Source organism: Lissotriton helveticus, chromosome 12, assembly GCF_964261635.1.
Source record: "Lissotriton helveticus chromosome 12, aLisHel1.1, whole genome shotgun sequence".
Taxonomy (NCBI): Eukaryota; Metazoa; Chordata; class Amphibia; order Caudata; family Salamandridae; genus Lissotriton; species Lissotriton helveticus.
In genome coordinates, this window is record NC_136073.1 from 519,061,460 (window position 1) to 519,076,207 (window position 14,748).

Sequence of the window (14,748 nt, forward strand, 5' to 3'; positions counted from 1 at the left end):
GGCAGACAGAGGTATTCTGGTCATGGATAATCTTCCCTGAAGATATGCAGTATCGCATGTGTTTCGCTTCTACAAAGTAGAGGATCATTCACTGGTTTACGTTCCTTTCGAGGACATTGAAATTCCACTAATTTAGCAAGAGCATCAGCTCTGGTTTATAGGTGTCCTACAACATCAAAATCACATTACCAGGCTCGGTCTACTAGGTAGACCAGGAGCAATGTGGCCAGTACTAGCCAGCTATACACCACACCCTGCCATTGGAGAAATGTCAGGTGCAGAACTATTCGTTCAACTAAAAAACAACTAATAAAAATACATAGACAATTGTTTCAATATGTCATGTGGACTTTAACAGTCCAACCTCCTTTAAGGATTCCACAACAAACCCCTCACCAGGGGAACACACATAAAATTACACCACAGACTATACAATCAGTCATTGTTGAATTGCCTACAAAAAGGGAACACATTCAGTTCTGGATAGCTCAAGAAATTTCACAAATTGAGGCAGTATTTCCTGACAGTACACCTCATGAGAAACACAGAATTTTAACAATCTGTTTACGATTGGGGATCGCACCACACCTGGAGGACGGCGACACTTGGGGTGCAGTCTTTGCTGCAATCTACCCAAAAACACATGGTGTTCCGTCTAATGCAGTTATAACAGATGCCCTGAAACAGATTCTAAATTAATATGGGGCAGAGCCTGCTTTAAATCTGGGTATGAAATTACTGAAAGATTTCAAACAGGTCTCAGCTATAATATTAGCTGATATTAAAGGTGAGGCAGCCTCCATGGCGATCAGCCCAAAAATAAGGGAAATTCATATAACTGAGCAACCATATGAACTGGCCAGAATAATTGAAAAATCCTACGAAGAACTAGGAAGAGATAGTTTGGGTGGGAAACCAGTTAAACTCCATCTAACAGAAAATCATCCAGAAAAGGTCTTTATTAAAAACACGCTCACTACTCCTAAAAAGAAGTGGGAAAATAGTAGACAAACTTCTAAAGAGAAGCGTTCTCAATCCAGACATAGGTCTCCTAAAAAGGAGCCCTCTGAAAAGTGGTATAACCTCAGGAACAGGGATAATTTGAGAAAACCTGATAGATATCAAGATACTGATGCACGTTCTTCTCGTACCTTTCAGACTTCCTCACTGAAATCAGAACACAAGAAAGAATGTGTGAAGTTAATCGACGATCAACACGTTCCAAAAAATAAGGAAACCCAATTCACCAAAAAGAAGGTAGCAAGTCTAAAAATCAGATATGCCAAGGATCTTGAGGACATAACTCAAGAACGGGAGTGGGACCAGACAATGCTGGACAGAGCAGCAGAAGTCACCATAGCTCGCAAGATCTTGAAGGGTCATCTGGAGTCAGTGGACTTGAATGAGCACATCCAAGTTGAGTAATGATGCAGCCCGTAAAGAGGAGCTATACCCCCGTGCACTGCGTAAAAGATCCAATAAATGGGTTAAATCCATTGTATCAAGTTGAAAGTCTTTAAATCAAACAGCAATTGGTTGTCATCTGTTAAATGACCAATCAATCAATTTTGACAATCATTGTTCGTGTCTAAACATCTTCACAATATTGTTCATGGAGATAATTTCCAGTGACTTAATAGCCAAAGCCTCAAAGTTTTAAATCAATAAACATCCAAATGTAATATCCATCCCAATGCATTTCGGGCATCAGTTGTGCCCTTCGTCAGGGGAATGTTCTGCAAATAAAGAACACGTGTATAATCTTTACAGGAAGACTCTCGGTAATAATCTCAAAATATGTGCATGTGTATATATATATAATATATATATAAAATATGTGGTATCAACTGTTTGTGAGTAAGTGCGTGATCATGCATATCATCTAATGTCATGACAATAACCAGGTGTCAAAGCGTGTAATCATTAGGGTCAAAAACACAACGTGACTCGAAGTGCTCAAAAACAGAAAGGAAGTGTACTAAAATGAAGTTCAGTATGGTGGCTAAAGGGTGTGGCAGGCTTAAATGTGATTTACTGACGTGAATGATGGGATCGAAAAGGTAACATAACCAGTGCATGTTAATCACCAAGAGGATCGTGTATAAAATGGTGGATCACGAGTTTACAAAAAATCTACGTAAGATAAGTAAAATGCACAAGTGGTAAAGAACGGTATTCTTACATTGTCGGTAGTGGTCTCTGGAAAAAGATATAACGTCGACAATGTAGGCAAAGCGTGAAACCAAAACGGTGAATCGCCAGCTAGTAGGTCGTCAGAACGAGGTACTAACAGAGATGATGGTGATATAGACGAGTGAGGCGTGTTAGCAAGCGAGTACAATCCATCAGGTTGAATCCAGCGCGTTGGCGTTGTGAGTGATAAAGTTAATAGCACTTGTTTAGACACGAACAATGATTGTCAAAATTGATTGATTGGTCATTAAACAGATGACAACCAATTGCTGTTTGATTTAAACACTTTCAACTTGATACATTGGATTTAACCCATTTATTGGATCTTTTAAGCAGTGCACAGGGGGACATCTCCTCTGTAGGAGCTGCATCATTACTGACTTCTTAGCAACACTTGGTGGAACGGAAAGTGAAACCCCGGTAGGACGCAACACCTTCTTTCCTTTGGTCTAAATTTGTTCAAACACGGTTGTGCGTGTCCTTTACATATTGTCTACATTCATGTTGAAACAGCTGATACCAGGGTTAGTTTATCCCATAAGTTATATGAAGTAACGCTCCAGATAGAGCGGGACATAACTAGGAAAATAAGAGCACTCTTTTGGGAGAAGCTCTCTAAGGGTTATGACATTCTTCCAGCTGAAAAACACTGGCCTCCAAAATGTGTCAGGGAGTGCCCACACGGCAAAGACATCATTATGCCAGCCTTCTCAAATCATATTCCAATTCATTTAAAATACACCTGTGCCAGAAAATGGGCAGTAGCCCAGGGTCCAGCATTATATAAAAATCATGTAGGATGGGATGAGGATTCCCCTCCCCATAAAATCCAGTTAATTACCCAACCTACTGCATAGAGGCAGTATCCAGTTAAGCAAGAAGCTAAAAAACAGGTCAGGGACATATTAGATCAACTTGAATACCAAGGGGTGATTGAAGCATGCACCTCATCCATGAACAATCCTTTGTTTCCTGTCTCCAAAACAGACAATACATATCGTCTAGTTTTGGACTACAGACATTTAAACTCTTGTTGCAAAACCTTTGCTGTACAAAATGCACACAGTGCAGCACTGATGAATAACATTGTGTGCAAAAAATATAAAACCACATTAGATATTTCTAATGGTTTCTTCTGTCAAAACATTGCACCTGAAAGCAGGAACTTGACCGCTTTCTCAATTATGGGGAAACAGCATCATTTTTGTTGTCTCCCCCAGGGATTCAAGAATAGTCCATGGTTATTTTCAGCCAGAGTAACAGAGTTACTACAAAAGTATGATGATGAGGCATTATCTTATGTCGATGACATCTATCTAACAGACGATGATTTGGACAGGCACTTTAACACTGTGTATACCATTATACTTGGATTTGCCTCTGAAGGGCACAAATTCAATTTTAAGAAATTGAGAATTGTCCACCTCAACGTCCTTTTTCGAGGATATGAGTTATCAAGTGAAGACAAAAGCCTGGCAGCCAACTTTTTAGAAAAGTGTGCGCTGCTCCAACTTCAAAAAATGCTGAAAAACTTACAGTCAATTCTAGGTTTCTGAAATTTCGAAAAGAACATACATTGCAAACTACGCAGTAAGGGTTAAACCTTTCTATGAATTAATCAAACCTGATTTCGAAACTACTAATTAGACTCAAACAGAAATGTTGCGTTCAGTGCAAACAGACATGTTAGCAACATCACATTTACAGACACGTGTTAACGTACGCAACCTTGTAATCAGAATAATCCCAGGAAGATGTAAATTCACGTACTCAACTTTTAATGCAGGTAGATAAGTACCAATTGCTTACAAATCACACTTGTACACACAAGCTGAAATGAAATTCACTTCTACATAAAAAATTCTGACAGCGGTTCAAACTGCAGTAGCAAAAGAGAGAGCTCTTGCACAGGGTAAGCACATAATGGTCATTACTCCTGTACCTGCCTTAAAGGCAGTGACAAAAGCAAGCATTCCGAATGCAAAGGCTTTACATCCAAGATTGATACAATGGGTTATCTCTCTTGCTTCAACAGACGTTGAATATGTTTTTGACCCCTACTTGAAAACTCAAGAATTTCTACAATACGAACAAGAATGTCCTCTGCCAACTGAAATTCTGCCTCTGGAACAGTACGAATGTATAATTTATACAGACGGATCAGCACAGCCCGCAATTGGGGGTAAACAAGCTTATAGTGCTGTGTGCGCAAATGTTAAAGGTCGCTGGTACCATGGTTAATCCCGACCTATGATCACGAAAACACAATCTCTCGGAGACTGTACAGCTCAGCGAGCTGAACTACAGGCTTTCAAGATGGCGCTTGGGAATACCGATCGTGAATTCCCCACACTCATAGTGTGCGATTCGTATTACTGTGTCCAGTCTTACAATGAATGCTTGCAGAACTGGGTTCAAAATGGTTTCAAAGATGCAAAAGGTGGCACAATCAAGCATAAGTTGCTTTGGGAACAAGTAGTTCAATTACAGAAAGAACTACAAAAGACTCATGTGATCCATACACTGAGTCACCAACGTGATGGCGTTCACGTCGATGGGAATTCATTGGCTGATGAAGCCACCAAGGCAGCTGTGCAAACGGCTTCCGTAGCTGCAATCACTCGTTCAAAAACAAAAATAGACAGCGAAATAATGCAGGCTGTCACCGCTTCCAACAAAGACAGCGGTAAAACGTTACCTAAAGGCTTTTCACTCAAGTACTCATATATAACTAATGTTCCTTTTGCTCAAATCCCTTGAGTGGGGGATAGAGTAATTACAAACATGGAACATAGATTAGGACTAATCTTAGCAGCACATAAAGGGTTCGCCTCTGCACATGCAGGTGTTTCTGCCACAATGTCATTATTAAAACAAAGATACTGGCGGCCACGCATGAGGAAACAAACCAGAAACTATGTTTTGGAATGTTAAATCTGCCAGAAAATGAAAGTTTCAACAGTGAAATGCCCTGTGCAGACACCCCGTTTAATTTCAGATAAACCATTAGCATGTGTTCATCTGAACCACTGTGGTCCCTTACAAAGGGATGATAATTACAAATATATCATGGTCGCAGTGGATTCCTGCTCAAGAATAATTTGGATGTGGCCTCAGCGCTCGGCTGACGCCCAAACTTTTATAAAAGATTTGCGAGTCTTTATCGGCACATACGCAATCGGCACGCTACATTCTGACCAGGGTCCTGCGTTTAGCTCTAGAGCTTACAAGGAGGCTATGGCCAATTTGGGCGTTACATTGTGGTATTTGAGTCCATTCCATCGTGAGGGAAATTCTGTAGTGGAAAGAAAAAACGGGACATAAAGCAATCTATAACAGCTAGGGTATTAGGCTCGGGTGACGGGTGGGTCAAACATCTAATAAGTGTATTACGAAGTTTAAATAATCTACCAAGAAATTCTCTTTGTGGAATCACTCCATATGAAATCCTTTTTGGTACTAGAATGCTTGTCCAGGACCTCCATCATCACACTTCAGTGGTGTAACAAAAACCCTTTGATATCAAAGACCGTTTGGCAGTTTTGCAGGACTTAAATGAGAAAAGGAGAAGTCAAAGCAACACAAATCGGAAGCCAACGACCACTGAAGGAGAACCACCCATCCCAGCAAGGCCTTTCTGGATTCCAAAGATTGGGGATCTAGTCAGAGAAAAGATTTCGAATAAGAAGGAATTTGGGCCTTCTTACAGAAAACCAGTTCCTGTGCTAGCAATCCACAGATCAAGAACAGTGTTACTGCCGCCCCTTGCTGGAAGAAAAGAGAACAAGTTTGTATCCATTGACCTGGTTAAACCACATCATGTGGCCGATAATAAGTAGTAGGCACAGAGGACTACAAAGTTGTAGCAGAAGACCAAATCTTGCTACGATCCAAGAGGTTCAGACTGAGAGACTAATAACATTCGAAGACTCTGCAGCACAAAACAAAGGACTAAGCAATAAAGCTATGGAACGTGTGCCTCTTGAGACCCAAACAACAGTTCATCAAGAAACACCTGTCTACAATGATGTAGCATCTGAATATACTAACATGACAAAGGATCCGGTAGCTCCAGTGACTTCAAGTAATCCTGATACAATTCCAACAATTGACAAAACTACCTCTGGCTATTTAATCAACTTTTATACATTTTCTGAGGAGCCCAGTGAGCCTGAAACAATGCCAGCAAATAAAACTTTTAAAGATCAAGTAACAGAACTTTTTCAGCAACTTGAAAAAACATATCTGGTTTCACCGTGGGTTGAATTTTGGATTGTACTAGGCGTACTTTTCCTCCTACTTTGGCTGACCCTGGTATTAAGTTTGGAAATGCTGATAAATGGAAAACATAGTAAAATGGACACAGTAAGTAAGAACATCAACTTGCTCCTGAAGCCACACAAATCATCTCATCGTGAACAAAGAGACTTGACATCAGTAAATATCACTGCCATCGCTATATCTGGTGGTATTGCATGGGACCGAACTGATTATGACATTTATGGTCCGGCAGAGCTGTTGAAGATTCCACATCAATTTAAGGTTTCCTTGAGTGACTTTGTTTCGCTCAGCACGTTTTCTGATGGTTGGGAATTTGAGACTGTTAATAATATGATGTCAGATTTAGAGTTGTCTGTTAAGTTTACAAAACATGAATACTTAGAAGGTTCATCAGATTATGCACAAATGTATTGTTATAATCACTATGGTCATCATAACTTTCACAAATCTGCAAACAATAGGAATATTTATACTTATAATTCATGTGACATTGTCCAACGCCACCAAAAGGTAGCTCAAAAACATTCTGTGATAAATTTCCATACTTCTCAGGCTTTAATGTCTCGAATCCAGAGACATTTTACTTTAGAAATGTTAATAAGACAGGAATGAAAAGTATGTTAACCAATACAAAGCAAATTTATTAAGCAGCCTTTTTTGCCCTGCTGTCCTCATTAGGTTTAGACTTTTGGAGTGACAACATAAAAAACAAAAACTGTCTGGGGCTCAAAAGACTGGCACGTGCAGGGAATAGAAGCTTTATTTCGAACCTGCATTATCCCTGAACAAATAATGTTTTTAAACAACACTGTTCAACAGACATCCTGCGTTGGCCTGGCCAAGATAAAAGATTTGAACAAACCGTCCATACCTACACCTAAACATGATGGCAAAAACACTTCAGAGGGAGGGGTCGACGTAAAATGTATTCTTCTACAAAACAGAACTGATCCTTAATGGAAAAAATGGTTAGTCTGACCCACAGACATGAATAACTGTCAAGATAGATTCCTGCACAAGACACAAGGATTTATAGTAACTAGGCCAGATCCAAGATATGTCCAGAGACAACATCCAGGGATGGTAACAACATACAGTGTAGGAAAACTGTGCCTTGAGTGGCTACAAAAATCTACACTTACAGAGGTTAAACAACACTTATCTTTACTTAAAGATGGCGTTGATTTAAGGAACTTCTTACAAGGTCCGGCAAAATGACGTCATAAACGTTTCATATACGCAGGTATATTTGCCATTTGTAATGAAGCTTGGAAAGCGACACAGGAGACTGCAGAAAGAATATGAGAAATTGATCGTATTAATTTAGAGAAAGCACTCTCTGTAGTTGACAATGGGTTAACGACCCTGTCATCCAGAATGTATTCTTTGGACAGCATAGTATCCTCTGACATTGACAGAATGGAACAGGACTTGCTCATGCGACAGCATGGACAGTCACAATTACGTTCTATAATGCTTTTAGGCTGGACGTTGCAAAATCTTCATTCTGGATTTGTGCCATGGTGTCTAATCAACACAACGTCATTGTTTTCTGTATTTAACCTTACAGATAAACAAATCACTTTGGCACAAAGAGGAGCAGACTATACGGTGCTGAGCATTGAAAAACTGGAAAGATTACTATGAACTGTTTCAGAAAAGCTTGCAACGGAATGGATAATACATGGGATAATCACTCTGCCTGTCACAATTTTCAACTTTCAATACTGTTTGAAACATATACCAGTTGCCGTGTATGAAAGGTTGGGTAAGGAATACATTAAGTCAACCTGGGAATTACCATACACACACAAATGTTGGAGTGGGGGAAAAGAAGTATTTCTAAGTGGTACTCAATGCAAAAGCGCACTAAGCGGTACACTTTTATGTCAGGGTATTAATTTACATGGAGCCTGTGACGGTTCTTCAAACAACTTATCCTGCCACCTGCAAGGTTCTCCAGCAGCAGTGATAGATCCAATTTTTAGGCCGCTTTCTAACAGGAGCTACATAATGTTGAATGATCACAGCTGTTGTGGAATGATGCCAGGAATAGCCTATCTCGTAACAGTGTCAGCCAGGGTCACTTGTTGTATGCAAGTATTGTTTCCTTAAGCTTAGACAGAAGGGGAGTCGCCGCTATGGCCTTCACTGAACATCTCTTCTATACAAATTGATACTTTAAGCAGAATGAAAGCCATTTTTTTACAAAAAACGGTGCCACTGACCTCGTCCAAAGAGACGTATGAACTACAAGTTGCAAGGTCCTCTGCAGAGATACATGCCCTTTTATCCACAAACTGTCCAATACATTTCGTACAAATGTTAGGTCGTATCTTAAACATGTCTGATACCAGTGGTATTGTACATGTATTTAAGACAGTTTTTTCGGGACTGTTAGCACCTTTTGAAGCAGTCCTCGGCATTTTTCCAAACTTTGTGCACTCTGTGTTCGGCGGCCTGCCTCTCATTTTGGGACTCGTAGCAGTAATACTATTCTTGTTCCTTCTGCTCCAATATGGCAAGTCCGGTCAGCAATGACATCCATATTACCATCAAGAACACTCTCCTGGCAATGAAGTGTCATGAGCGCATGATACAGATCCTGGGACTGGCTCATCTAAGAGACCTGAATACCACATGGTTCCCATCATTGCGACCAATCTGGCAAGATTGCATCCGTGTTGGATGTCTGTTTAACACTTCCATCAGCACTGCCAATGGATGTAGATTCCATGCTTGGTTCGGTAACGGCCCATGCATCGTGTTGTCCCCAGCGGCTACCAATCCTGTTGACGGCATTCATTGAGATCTCACAGATGCAATTTGCTGATGGTGAGATACGTGGATCGACAGGCACACAGGTACCACCTTCATCTCCATCTCTGACGAACATTACTAATATGGCGATGCTTCACATTTTTGTGCTATCGGTTTATTTAATGAAGTGGTCCAACTTTCACCTTCTGTGGTAGACATTTTTTTTGCCAGTTTAGAAAATGTAATGTTTTCTCCAACAACGAGAATGACTTTTGAAGTTAGCACACAGCGTTCTATGGGACTCTGTATTCGACCTTCACTTTTCAAAACAAACTTCCAACTTTAGAACTCTATTTTTTTTTGCGATTTGACTTTTTCCAAAATTGAAAATAATTTTTTTTTAATTAAAAGTAATCTGATAAAGTAGAACTATTCTTAGAGAACAACAATTCTTTGAAACACTACCAAGAAACAATATTTCACCTTGTCCACAACCTAAACAGTATATTCTGTCATGGAATGGTCCTGACTTTTTCGTCTGTATTTAAGAGCCATTTCAAAAATGTAATTTCATGATTCATTCTGATAAGCATTTTCCATGACACACTACATGCTTTGAATGAAAATATTGCTTTTTTTTAAAAATGGGTACAGCACAAATGCTCATCTTTTGTGTACAGCCGTTTCGAATGCATTTTATGTGTTTTGGGAGGGATTTACAACACTTCATGCTTTAGATATGTTTTACATGCTTAGAATTTAGTAATATCAAATATAATAAAGTGGAGTGGGTGTTGCATGGCGTTTAAGGATCCGAGCAAAATTTACCAATTCATGCCCTTATATAGGTATAATTCACATTGCCCTTATATAGACATAGAAATCATACCCATATTTAGACATAACCAAACCAGTCCAAATACAGGCATGGCTACTTCCACTAGTTCCAAAAAACCACAACAATTTCATGGAAAACTCGGCTTCAGCAGTCAGGGACATCCCCTTACTTGAATATTGATTCGTCCTTGAAATCATGGCGTTTTCAAAGAACTACCATTCCTTTGGGGTTCTTTGGTGACGTTATTATGTCCAAATTTATGTCAAACTAGGCACCTTCAGGGTATGAATATGCCTACACTTGCCCTGCCAAACACACTATCTACTTGCCCAACGCAGCTCGCTACAGCAAGTGCCAAAGGAAGCCGACTCTCCAGCTGACGCACTGACAGAGAGGCTGCCTTTCTCTGGCTGCGAATCCAGCTTCAGTGTCTCCAAGCTCCCCTCGCGGGGTGTTGAGAAATCGAGTCCCGAGACAGAGATACCGGACCTTCTTCATTCTAAAACCAAGGTACGGAACTGACTATACCCTAAGAGAAATCTTGGTTAGATTCTTGGCAAAGAAAAACAAAACCTATGCTACACCTCACTTACTTCTTCCCTCGTACTAGACTTTGGTTAGGTACATCGGGGTAGGCGTATTTTAGAAGCACCATTTGAGTACATTTTAGCCTTTTTTATTTATGTATGTATTTATCTATGGTCTAGGAACCATACAATGATTTTACAGTAATATTTTATAATACTCTTCTTACTGTACGCGTTATACTTTGCAACCAGTATTACGATTGTAGCAGTTCACTTTACTTGCATGAGAAAGAAGACTGTTCAATAAACCCTTTTATTGAAAATGACCGTCTCTCTATTTCTCTGCACCTCTGATGAAACGAAGCATGCACGATTGACTGAGTAAAATATCTATCTATTGTTTCCACGACTCTGAAGATCAGTTTTATTCTTGGGGAAACAAAGTTGTCATGTTAATGCGGTTGTCAGAAACTAATCCCTTTATGTTTATTCGAGAAAGTTTCTAGTGACTTCTGAGCTAGTTGACACTCACAATTAAGTCTAATATATTCAATAGAGACCTAGTATACATAAGTTCTACGTCACATCTATAGGAGATGTTATTCCAATGCACAGAGCCTATTGGGAATATAGGAACTACACTACACTGGGTGTACTGCACATACAGAGATCCTAAGTGACACATGTCACAGACAGGGAGACACACACCTGGCCATCATATGACAATGGGGGCTACTCAGAAATTGCACAAGAAATGTTGTCCAAGCAGACATACGACCCGTGAGAGGCTGAGCAGGCTGCAGGAGGGAAACAAGGATTACATACCTAGTAAAAAGACATTGCATGTACTCACCGCCTCGTTGCTGCTCTCTGGCCTTCAACTGCCCATCAAGGTCAGGGAAGACCACCACCAGAATCCTCAGCATGTGGGGGGTCAGTGTCCATTGTCCACCCTTCTTGGAGGAGGTGAAAGCTTCAGCTGGACCCATGCGATCTTCCAGGTCTAGCCTCAGAGGTCAAGCCACCTCTTCTGGCTGTGGCAGCGGTGGCAATGGTAGGCCCCCACCAATCGCATGGCACAGGTAACGGGTCAGCCAAATCTCTTCCTTCTGATGTGCGTTGACCTGGAAGGATGACATGGGGAAAACATCATTACTCCATCTGGGACATTATAAGCAACACACACATGAAAATATAAGTAACGGTTTGACTGGCATTTCATGTCTGTAGGGAAGGGGGGACATCCTTTACAACGCGGATGTTACAGCACAGTTCCCTTACGACGCAATTTTTACAACGCAAGTTGTAACAAAGAATTGCGCTGGAGGGCCCTCCAGGATAGTAAATAGTTTAATTTACTAATCAACTCCTTCTCTTCTATCCATGGGGACTGGAGTTGGAATAGTAAATTCCAATTCCAAATCTTTATTTCGATCACATGATCATAAAAGATGTACAAAATTTGCCACATCAATTAAAAATCCGGAACACAATATGTCGTTAATATGAAATACATTAAAGATTAAAAATAATGAAAAAAGGTGCAGTTCGTCAGGGGATGAAGGTTAGTCACGAGTCTCCAACCGCCCTCATCAATCGGGTGCGAGCATACCACATTGCAGTTACCATTTATGCCATAGCGAACACAATAGGCGGGGATAAATCAGTCTTTAAAACTCTGTATACAGGTAGGAATGTTCTAAATCCCAGGTTTTTGAGGAGGGGGACAAGCCAATGTTTCCTACTTTTCCGGTAGGCTCGACACAAGAAAACCGCATGCACATCGTTCTCCTTTGTGTGGTCACATGCGGGGCATGTCTCTGTGGCAGACCGACTGGACCATACTTTAGTAAAGGATTTAAGAGGAAGGGTCCCGTACCTCCACTGCAGGAATAGCTTTCTTGTTAAAACCGGAGTCATGCCATCCAAAACGCATTAAAGGTTATATGAATCTTTAGTTTTAATAAAATGGTGCGTTAGGGATCCTTCACGACTGCTGTCCAGAGCTCGAAGAAGCATGTGATCATAGTACATTCTGCACAGCGCTTTCCTTGGAGTCCTCTTACTTGTGCTTTCCGGATCTGACCATAATTCTGGTAGTCCAAGGGTCTCACAAGTTCTCTTAATGTAGTTTAACCAGGGCGTCTTGGTGGCATTGGGCAGGGATAAAAATTCCTGTAGCTCGGTTCTATAGATAGTGAGCTCTTGACTGCTCCTGAGGGGACGCCAAAAAGTAAGTGGTTTGAGCCCAAGTTCCTCCGTAATGGGCCTCAGACACAAGTCCAGTCTCAGGGGCAGGAGTGGAGTACTTGGGGGAAGGGCTGTCAGCTGCCTGAGGAATTTATTTTCTGTGGTCAGCGTCTGTGTGACGGGATGTGGCCCCATAACTCTCCCCCATAGGTAACTCCCCCCCCGCGCCTAGACTTTATAAATTTGGATTGCAGGGCCGAGCGGGCGATATGATGACTTACTCGCAATTCTTGAAATGCCTCCCGCCCTCTGGGCCAGTTTACTTTTATCCAATGTGCCCCCCACGTTAGATTTTGGTTTAGAGTTATCCCCAGGTACTCAAATGTGTAAACCCTTTCCAGGCGCACTGTACCAAGCAAGGGGTTGGGGCGATTAGAGGGCATAGGGTTTAGGATCATAAATTTTGTTTTCTGCGGGTTGATTTCAAGTCCCCTTTCTGTACAAAATTCCAGAAAGCCATCCAGCACCCGCCGAATGCCCATCGGGGATTTGGACAGCAGCAGGGTGTCATCCGCAAACATAATTGCGGGCACCCTGCTGCCGCTCAGTTTTGGAGCGTCAATATTGGCAATCCTTGTCAGGTGCGTGACTACCCCGTTCACAAAGAGGCAGAACAGGGTCGGTGCAAGCACACAACCCTGTCTCACCCCTCTGCGAACGGGGAATCTTTCGGTTAGTTTGCCACTTCTCCCGCACCTGACACGTGCAAAATTATTTTGGTGTAGTTTCATCAGGATTGCAAGTATGTCTTGCGGGACGCCTAACTCCTCCATTACCTTCCACAATTTTGATCTTGGCACCAAATCGAAGGCGGCACGTAGATCCACAAAAACCGTGTGCAAAGTGCCGCCCTCGATTTGTGCAGTCCTCCAGTAAATAAGGTTTAATCGGAATATTTGATCAATTGTGGACACCCCCCTCCTAAATTCCGCCTGGTATGGGCTCAGGGTATCCGTCTCCTCCAGCCAATTCTGCAACCGATCCAATATTAGCCTACCGAAGAGCTTCTGTGATACGTCGATGAGGCTTATTGGACGATAGTTGGCTGGGAGCAGAGAAGATCCCTTTTTAAATATTGGAACGACCTCTGCACCCAGCCAAGTATCTGGGACCTCCATTCCCTTAAGGACCGCATTGAATATCAATAGGAGATGGGGGGCCCATACCCCTGGCTCCTGTTTGTATAGGTCACCTGGCACCCCATCCAGCCCCGGGGCTTTTCCTGTCGACAACCCTGCAATAGCTGCCCAAACTTCTTTTTCAGTGAAAGGTTCACCCTCTGGGTCACTCGCTAAAGTGCAGGCGGGGGGACTTGGGGCCTCATCCTCTGATGCATATAATGACTGGAAATGGTTCTGCCATATGCTTGGGGCAATATTTGGTTCGATTGCCGAAGGGAGATCTTCTGATCCACTATTAACTACCCTCCAAAACTTACGGGGGTCTCTGGTAGCTAATGCTCCAGAGAGTTATGTAAATGTAAATGTACAGGAATTTATATAGCGCAAATCACCGAGCGGTTTCTAAGCGCTTGCTTAGGGAACCCGTCCTGGTATTCCCCTGTGAGATAACCCCGGCAGGGTATCCGCAAGGTGAAAGCCAGGCATCCCGCCGCGAGGGGCCGTTGTGGAGATTAAGCAAGCTATTGCCCAGAGTCGCAGAGTGTGAACCTGTGAATCGAGTAGGCACCGGAGCGAGAATTGTCGAGTCCATGGACATTTTTTTAGGACTCAAGACCCCGCCGAGCCGGGAATTGAACCCTGATCCCGGGCTGACCTCTGCTTCCAGGTCTGCCTCCTCTAACCAGTGAGCCACACTTCTCCACCCAATGTTGTTGGTCCCATTCGGCCTTGGCGTTTGCCAGCAGTTTCTTATATGCCCGTCTTCCATCTTGTATCT